This window comes from Furipterus horrens, unplaced genomic scaffold, assembly GCF_987537825.1.
Source record: "Furipterus horrens unplaced genomic scaffold, mFurHor1.1.pri manual_scaffold_29, whole genome shotgun sequence".
NCBI classification, from domain to species: Eukaryota; Metazoa; Chordata; class Mammalia; order Chiroptera; family Furipteridae; genus Furipterus; species Furipterus horrens.
In genome coordinates, this window is record NW_028327199.1 from 573,930 (window position 1) to 583,906 (window position 9,977).

Consider the following 9,977-nt stretch of genomic DNA (forward strand, 5'->3'; position numbering starts at 1 on the left):
GGTGGCGGCCGGCGGTATAGGGGAGGGTGGACAGGGGACACCCGTCAGAAGGCGGTGGTGGTGACCTCCGATGTCTGAGGCCCCGAGGCTGCCCGCGGGTCCCAGCCCCCACCCCTAACGCCACAGGACGGCCACACCAGCCTGGCTCACCTCACACTTCGGCCTGACCTAAGGAATGCCTGGGTTCCCCTACTTCCTGCAAACCTCAGACGGACGAGCAGGTGGCATCTGGGTGGGGGGGGTGGGTAAGGTGACTCTGCCCTGACATGGCTCAGCCTCAACCAAACCATCAGTCGCGCGGAGACGGATAGACTGGGGTTTCCCTTCTGGTCCAGCTTCGCGCGCAGCGGGGCCCCGGCTGAGATTCTGGAGGAGGCAAAGGACGCGTCTCGCCCAAAGAGAGTTGCCATCTGTGAGAGTCAAGGACGGGAGGAAAGGCAGCGGCCAGGAAATGGAATTTCAAACAACGGGCACCGATGGAACCTGCTTTTATTTTTACCGCTGCACCATGAGTTCCTGAAACACCAGCTAAAAAAAGATAAAGGCTGCTTAGCAGATCCGGGAAGAAGACCCTGACGCCACCTGCCACGTGCTGACGGAGCTAATAGGGCCAGAGAGTATTGATTCCTGTCAAGGTTCCCCGAAGCCGGCAGACCCGCTGTTAACGTCTGTGGCCCGTTTCCCAGAACCCAGAGCTCGCCCTCCTACGGTAAATGCTCGGCGCTTCTGAATCCGAGTGCGAAGATGAACACGCATCGGGGGGCTCCGGTGACTTCCTGCTCGGTGTGGCACGCCCCCGCCGCGTGACCTTGGGCAGGTTGCTCCAGTTTCTCTCCCTGCACAGGGCATCGGGAAGGCGCTCCCCTCGCAGGGTGCTGTGGGCTGAGCTGTGGGACACGGGGAGGGTCAGGGTTAGGGTCAGGGTCAGGGTCAGGGTCAGGGTTGGAAGAAGCCGCTTCTTGGGTGGACGCCAGCATCGGTTCTCACTGCACATCGCTCCAGCCGATATGAGAAGTTCATGACTTGCATCAGCTGCACTCTTAGGGCATATCAGCTGTTTTCTGTAGTCTCCATACTAAATAAACACAGACCGGAACTTCACAGCAGACCGATGTGTTACCACACAGTTCCGCACGGCAGAGGCCCTCCCTCTGATCGGCAGAAGTCAGGGGTCAGCAAGGCTCTGCTCCTTCCAGCAGCTCCGGAGGAGAAGCTTCCAGCCTTCCAGCTTCCGATTTTGCATGGCTCCCTTGCTCAGGGACACCTTGCCACCCTCAAAGTCACCAAGGTCCCCTCGGACGCTTCTCTCTCGATGTTACAGCTCTCTCTGGTCGCAGCCATTTGAGGGCCGTGAAATGGCCTTGGGTCCCCCTAGGTGACTCAGGCTTATCTCCTCCGCCAAGGTCCTTAAGCTCAGTCCCATCTGCAAAGCCCCTTTGCCACAGGAGGTGGCGTAGTCACAGGTTCTGGGGACTGAACCTTGGCCACCCTCGTGGAGTCATTATTCTGCCTTCCGCAGTGTAGTCAGCGGAGACCTTCCAGAAAGTCTTCTTTCTGCCCCCAAGGATGAGGCGTGTGGAGAAATACAAAGTCTCAAAATGATACTAAACATAAGATGAGGAGCCCGCAGGGCCTTGGAGACCATCTCGATAAATCTCCCCCCTACAGAGGAGGGAATGGAGCCCAGACGGGTCCCGCAGGCCCGGCCCCTGTCCACAGCCCCCCTCTCCCTACCGGCCCCTCTGATCAGACCCTCACTACAGAAAAGCACTTTGTTTTTATGAAACCACCAATGGGAGCCTGTTCTACTTGGAAGAATAGCTTTGGGTGAGAACAGAGATTTGTCAAAAGGCCTGTAATGAAATGTCAAGATGGTTTGCCATTCTATAAAAATATCATTTTGAATCCCAAGTGTCAAAATTACCCTGTTGTCAAAGGGAGCTGGTATTTAAGTAAAGGTCACAGGAAATCAGGGAGCGGCTCCACCATACATTGCACCGGGATCCAGAGAGTAAGTTCGGGGACCTTTGGGCCTGGGGGTCTTACCCTCCACTGCCGCTCAGCTCCTGTTCACGTCCCCAGATCAGTCCCCGTCCTTCCACCTTCCATCGTCCCTGCCGCAGAGGCCGCTCAGTGCGCCCAGGCTGTGCGTCGGGGCGCCGGGCACAGTCCCCACACTCGTGGGGCTGCCGGTCCTAAACCGAGGGTCTCCCCACGTGGGTCCTGGGTCTCCCCTAAAGCCCAGATTCTGCCTCCTTCGTGCTACAAGGATCAGAGTCTCGTCAAGGGTGTGCATTGCTTCCGTTTTCATTGCCCCTCATTCCTTAGCAGATAACCTACAGCAAACATCTGGGGCCTCGATACGCTGCCTCCCGCTGACACGGACGGCACGGGAGCCCCAGGGCACTGAACGGTGGGCGGGCAGCAGAGGTCCCCGTCGGTGCCTTAGGACCTGGCCATGCACTTCCCAGGCGCACGAACACCCACTGCCCACAGGGTGGCAGTACCGGCGTTCCGGAGCTCCGGCCCGACGTCTGCGGCTGCACCCCTGGCCCCCTTCTCACTTAGCCATTAAGGGGAAGGAAGCCGGTGAGAAAAGAAAGGCAGCACCAGGAACGGCTCGCTTAAGTTTTAAAAATTTAGCGAAAGTGTCCCAGCCCCGTCTGAGACAACGCGGGGGACCTGGGCCGACTCCGCACACCGAGGCCGACGATCGGAACGTGTCCGTCCGGGACGCACGTCACCACGAGGATGATCGTCCCCTCCCAGCAGGGCAGAGAGAAGAGGCGGGAAGGGGAGCTCTCCCCCTCCCGGCCCAGCGCCCCCTGCTCATCCGCACGCTCCCCTGGTTCCATCACGTTCCTAGGCACCGTCAGAGCCAAGGGAAAGGAAACCCGGACGCGGGGGAACCTTACATGAAAACTGCTCAGCAAAGAGGCCTATCTGATTGCAACTCTGATGTCCTGGAAAAGGGGACTGCGGAGACAGCCGCACAGTTAGGGGTGGCCAGGGCCGGGGGGCAGAGGGGTGAACAGTGGGGCCCGGAGGATTCTGAGGGCAGTGGAAATGCGCTCCCTCTGACATAAAAATGATGGACAGACGTCATTACGCATCAGTCTGAGCCGACAGAAGTGAGTGAGCCCTAATGTAAGCTACGGCTTAAGGGTGAACCCACGTAGGGCCAGTGATTGTACCACCCTCCTGACGGCGACAGTGGGGCCTCGGGGACATGGGGACTCTCACTGTCCTCTCCATTTTGCTGTGAACCTAGAACTGCTCTAAAAACCAAACTCTATTAAAAATACATTTAAAAAATTTTTTAATAAAGAGTCAGTGTGGAGTGGGATCTTACCTGGCCTCCCTCCCTCTCTTTACCTGTGACTTTCTCTCTGCGACCTTCTCCCTGCTTTGGCATCACTTGGTCGTCACGGACGACGAAAGCTGCAGAAGTTCTGACCGAGGCCGCCAGACCCTCTCCCACGCAGGGCTCAGGGAGCACTGCACTGACTCCAAACTGAAGCCGGGACCGGGGCTGGCACCTGCGCCGTGTTATGCCTGTGGCCGTATTTTGCTGGCCAGCAATCTGTGCTATTTTTTAATTTGAACTACCTGCTAAAATGTGAAGTTGGTAAGTGTCACATAAAAACTTTTGCTTGTGGCTCTCCCTGACAAAAAGCAGACCTTGTCACAAAAGGCTCCGGTTTCCCCAGAGCCCAGCGGGTCCGTCGGCATGACCGTCCTGGCCCTGGGGCACGGGAGCCTGGCTCCCTATGATACAGGGGTGCGTTTATTGAAGCAATTACCTAGGAGTAAAAATGCATCTTTTTCAAACTGTAAAATTCACTTAGGATATGAAAAGCGCCCACGAGGATATGGTCAGAACGTCTAAAAGTGGAAATTTATAAATGGGCTGGTATCCGAAGAGCGTCTGCCAAGTTGCCCATCAGGGAATAGGCGGGGGGTGGGGGGGGGACGACAGAGCTCTGTCGTGAGGATCAGGGAGCCTCACATTTATTTCCTGTCCCACCCACTTGCCCATCGGGGTGATCCCAGAAGAGTCTCTTTGGGTCCGTTATTGCAACATCCGGAATCGGTGTCGCCGAAGGACCCCAGAGAGAGTTTCTGGGCACATGGGTCTCCAGACTCTCCATGAAAACAGGGTTCTGTTTCCAGAGAGTTGGGGAAGGCTGCGTGTGGACTCCGCCTTTGGAAGAGAGCCCTCGAACCGGGTGACCACGCTGAAGAGACTTCCTATAAGGACACGACTAGCGTGCCTTTGTTTAATCCGGGGCACCCGCAAATTTACCGACACGCGGCAGCAGGTACTTAACCGACCCAGAGCCGGACCCTTCGGCGAGCCGCCGCTACACTAGACCCCTCTACCCCGGGGGCCCCAGGGGCCCGGGAAGGGCTGTGGGACCGGCTGAGAGTCGGGGGACCTACGTTTCAGGACGTTTCTACTTAATTCATTTGCATTTTATCCATTTTTTTTTCCCGAGAGAACACTGTTTTCCTCCCTTGCAAAGATAACTATAAACCAAATTAGCAACGGGGAGTATATTCTTAGCTGGATCTTAACTCGCTTTTTTCCAAGGGCTTCGGGCTCTCGAGCCAATGGGTGTCCAGCTCTCAGGGTGGCCACCGCACTGCTGAGACCCAGGTCTGGCGAAGCAACCGTGGTGGGGACATCAGCAAAGCGTCCTTACGGCACAAAGGCGCCACCTAATCTGCATACTGCTGACTCGAATCTTGAGGCGAGCAGGAAACCATTTTCAGAAAATATTTTCTGTTCATGATTTCTCGCATTGTAGTTTCTCTTCGCCCCCCGGGGCTGATCAGAATGCTTTATTATACAAATCAGAAGGAAATCAGGCTGTAAGAAAACCCACTTCCCAGGAGCCAGCAGGGCAGGCTTAATTTTTTATGGCACCTCAGGGTGAACTTGGGAGGCCTGGAAATGCGGCTCCTTGTGGAGCCCTGAGGTCCCTGCCAGAGCTCGCGGAAAGGCCACTGCCGTCCGGCCGGCGGGGCGCCCGCATGCGTGTCGGGGGGTCGGCCTGCGGCCCACGTGCTGGACGAGGGGCGTCATCAGGAAGAATTAAGATGTATGTCTGTGAAACATCTGCACACGCACATCCCTCAGAGGGAGCTGCACCCTGTTTTCCCCACATGGCAGACGCTGCAGGGCCTCTCTTCTGTGCTGAACCTCAGCTCAGCCACTACCTTCCCTGAAGCACGTGACGGCAGGGGACCTGGGACACCTCACGGGGCATCAGTTCTCCTTTGGTTGACCAGGGGAGGACTCTCTGCTTAGAAAGGGACTTGGGTCCAGCATCTGAAAGGAATTTTGTTACCAACAAACCCCAAATCAAGAGTCCAGACTGTGAACGAAAAGGGGCCACCCACTAACCCTGACAAGCTCAGGGCAGGCCTGCATGTGGCCTCACAAACTCAGAGCCCAACGTAACCATGCGGGATGGTCTGAACACACACGTTTGTGACTAAGAGCGGGTCATGGCGGCAGTCACGTCCTAGGCCTGTGGGTATCGTCCTTGACAAAGGTCACCCTCTACGTCAGCCGAGCCTGTCTGCTGTCTTTGTGCCTCGGAGATCACACGCCTTTGGGTGTCAATAACCCCCCTTTCCAGATCCCCCGACCCAGGCACAGCCTCCCACCAGGCCACAGGCCACAGAGGCCCTCATTGTCACCTGTCCCCGCACACCATCTCCACCTGCCGTGAGTGTCCACTGCTCCCCCCGGTGCCACCAATGCAAAGGACGTACGTGTCTCTTCATTTTACTCCGTATCCAGCCTCGGAGATCACCCCGCTTTGCGTTCTCCCGCCCCCTAACCCACCACCAGGGAATTCACGTGACCCCTCAGGTCTCCCCCTCTGACCCTCACATGTAAGGTCAGCTGCAGGACTGCCGTTCTCCAGAGCATTTTCCCAACCCACTGAGATTTTGCTTCTTGGAAATTATTGTCATTTTGCCTCAAAAAAATCCATAACAATTCTCTACCGGCTTGGACATTTCTCATGTCAACAAGACCATGACGATACATTTGGTGGACTAGCCTTTCATTAAAGTTCCAGGACGTAAGTCACACAAATGCACGGTGGACACCTAGACCAGACAGCTGGACGTCACCCTATACTCACCAGGAGCCGGCAGGTTTGGGGGTTTTGTTAATAAAAGCGCACAGTTGAACACGCGAGAGTCCTGTGCCGCTACCTCGGCCCCGGACGGGCCACACACACACCCCGGTCTCCCTCCCAGGCTTTGTGTTTCACCGGAGCGATGATGAATGGGAGACCCTGCGCAGGAGCCGGGTGGGAGGGCGGGGACAGGCGTGTGGCACCTGACAACTTGGAGACTGTGAACTGTCTCAGGTAGAGGCTGGGTCTGGATCGTCTACGGGACCCCAGGTAGCTGGCTGCTCGGAAGAACTGAGAGGTCACGCACCTGAGAGGAAAAGCTTGGAGCGAAGAGCCAGCTGGCCGCCATGTCGTGGAAGCAGCGGGGCCTCTCTCTCAGGGGAAGAAACGGGGTTGGGGGTTGCAGATGGTCACTGTGATGCTGTAGAATATGACTGCTTGTCATCGCAATGTTCAAAGTTAAAGGTGACCTCAGACGAGCTGGTAGCTTTCTGTTCTCTCCCCTTCACCCTCTTGTCTGTCCAGGACGTGTGATATTTCTCATGGCGAAGGATCATTCAAGGATTTTCATGAATTAATGTGCATGTACTTAACGGCTTTTGTGTTCCCCGCCCCTGCCCTCTGCTTCCTGTTGCTTGAACTAAATGTTTTAGATGCTCGGTCATTTTCCCCACAACCCCTCTCCTTCTGTCCCAGCAATTCCCACGGTAAGCACAGTTGGGATGGCTGAGTCACCGCACGCTGAATCACCCTGATAGGAAAAGCCAGGGAGGAGATGGGGGCCCTGACGAGACCCTCCCGCGGGCCCCGCTGCTGCAGGCAGGGGCGCGAGGACGGCGCCAGGAAAAGCCGCTGCAGGTACCGTAGGGTTTCCGCAGAAAGCGCACATGACAGCTGTTCCTCCGCGGTCGGGCCGACCTGGCTCTGCACGCGGCGTGGCTCCTATTGCGTGAGCACGCTGTGTGTCAGTCCGGTCCCCCAGGCCCCTCCAGACCGCCTTCCACCTCGTTCACATGACTGGTCCTGGAAGGACCCGCAGCCAAGAGGAAACCGCCATGGGTCCGCGGGGGGCGCACGCTTTCGTAGGGGTCCGCTGCTGTCCCACGAAACCGCGAGGGAGACAGCGCCTCGTTCCGGAGCGCGCAGACGAGCGGGGCCCCCCAGAAACGCCACCCAGCACCCTCCCAGCAGGGGGTCCGGAGGACCAGCCCTCGCCGAGAGGGGCCTTGGGACGTAAGAAGCGTCGGGGCCCGGGGCTGTTTCTGAGTTGCCCATCATCCCACATCCCCGGGAAGCACCCATCGGGCAGCGCACACCAGCGGGGGCCGTGCGCCCCGCCGCCACCCCCACAGCGAGCCAGGCTTCCCGTCCAGGGCGAAGGCCGCGCCGACTGTCTGTCTGACCTCCGGGGACCAGCCGGGAGGACACGGCTCAGGAGATTTTAGATTTAGGGGGCCCCTCCGAACAAGACCCGATGCACTCTGGGTACTTCAGAGGCATCCTTTCAAGAGGGAAGGAACAAACCCTTCAGTGCGAAGATGCCCAATCAGACATGTCCTTTCACCTTAAGGAAAAAAATCCCGGGACTGGCAACACCTGGAGACTTCCCCACCCATTCCCTTTCACAAAATCCACCTCGGGCATCTTCATCGAAGGACGGGTCTTAGCTCCGGCCACAACACAGGGTGAGGCTAGTCTCCCCGTCCCCGTCCCCCACCCTGCGGGGCGGTCCACCGGCTGTCTTCGCTTCCTGAGAATAATGTCTCAATGGGAGGGGCAGAGACCCGTTTTCCTGCGACACAAGCCAGCAGCGGACGGCGTAAGCGGGTGATCGGCTCCAGCGGGGCTCACTCTGCGGTCCAGGGGTGCTCTGCGCTCCGCTCTAAGGCATCCGGGCCTCCTGGGGAGCCGGCTCCCGTTAGCCCCTGAAGACAGGGCGCAGCCTCAGCCACCAGCCTGTGACATCGGCCCCTTGTCATCAGCGGACCATCCTGTCCGTGAAATGGGATCAACCACACCGTATCTTAGTTAAGAATAAGAGATTGTAAACTTATTGAGAATTCGGGCAAACAAACCCACCTGAAATCTTTCTACATTTGGTCAGTTCCCGTGGGACGTGATAAAACGCTTCTGGGGGAATTTTATCGCAGACGAAAGGCCGAGGACGCGGCCTGGGGACAGGTGTGTGGCGAGCGCAGGTTGTGTCCCCTCCCGGGGCCGCACGCCTCTCCTTTCTTACCGTTTCTTCTTTATTTTCCGTCTCAGGTCCGTCCCGTTGGATCATAACGTTCAAGGTTGGGGAGGGCCTAGTACATCATTCTCTAGAATTGGGTCTGAACCCTAAAGCCATGAAGAAGCTGAGCCCCAGAACCTTCCTGGTGTGTGTCCACGTGTTTGGGCTACACCCTCTATAAGACTTTCAGAGAGGCCCGTGCCCCTGCCCCAAATAATAATTTTGAAAATTCGTTTTGACCTTTTACACATAAGTGAAGTAGACCCCCAGATACGAGGTCTATTGTTGTTCCCTGCAAGTTACTGATTCAGGAGCAGAGCTCAGGGTCCCTGACTCCTAAGCCACTGCCGTCCTGTGACCAGGCCAGAGCCCTGGCTCCTCTCCCGTCCCAGCCAGGCCCAGCCTCCCCTTCCTCACCCAGACCCCTCCAGGGCCGGTTGGGCATCCAGTAATAGACAGCTCAGGCAGAGCCGCCCTGGCTGCAAGCAGATAGGATGCCCCCAAACCTACCTTTCAGGGGAAATAGCGGCCATGACTCCACAGCGCAGGTGTGGGAAGAACCAGCGTCATGGCGAGAATGATGGCTGTGGGCATGGATGGAGGCTGGCTGCAGGCAGGGCAGGGGCGGGCACGGGGGTTGCGTTTAGAATCCAGGAGCCTGGGAAGACAGTCCCCCCACCCCCCACCCCCCCAGCAGCAGGGCCTGGTGCAAACGTGCCCTTCGGCTCCTGAGCACAGCGCGCAGCCAGGGGCGGGCGGCACCTCCCAGGAGCAGCTCCGTCTGCTTCTGCCCTCAGAGGGCCGGCTCCCCTTTCTCCGATGACCCCACAGGGACACTGTTTGCACAGACAGGCTTTGTCCCAGCAGACCCCTCTGCAGGGCCAGCGGCTGCCAAGGAGGGAACCCCACAGCCGCTGCGCCCGACCCCTCCCAGTGCTCCCAGTCCTTCCTCGCCTCCCGCTGCTCTGGCTGTGTGTCCTCAGCCCCCACGCGGCCTGGGTCTCCGGCTCTCACTCCTGCCCCCGTGCCTCCTTCCCGCTCTGGGCCTCTCTCCTTGCCCAGTACTGAGGCAGCCCCTGCGGACACTGGGCTGGCACTGTGACCACAACGCAGGTGACCCGGCATGCTTTGGGGCGCAGGGAGCTGCTGTCCTGCTGCCTGTGTGTCTTCCAGGGAAGGCGAGGGGTTGGGAGGGGTGAAACCCGACCTCCATGGGGCGGGGAGGAGCTTTATGGAGGTGCCTGAAGGGGGGAGTGGAACGTGAGGAGACAGGGAAGGAAGAGCCTGCAGGGAAAGGTAGAAGCTGCAGGGCCGTCACCTGCAGGGGGCAGAGGGAAGGGACTTGGCCCTTCCTGCTGGCTGACATTCCTGGTGTGCCTCCTGAGGTCAAGGGGAAGGCCTCATTCAGTCCTCCTCGCAGCCCACCAGAAATGGCCCCCTTGACAGACAGAGATGTGCGGGCCAAGAGAAACCAAGCGATCTCGTAGCCAAAGTCCACAGCTCGTTAGCACGGAATCAGAAATGAAAGTCAGACCCGTAACCCCGAGGCCTGGACGCGTCCTCGGGGAGGAGGGGGCTTCTGCTGA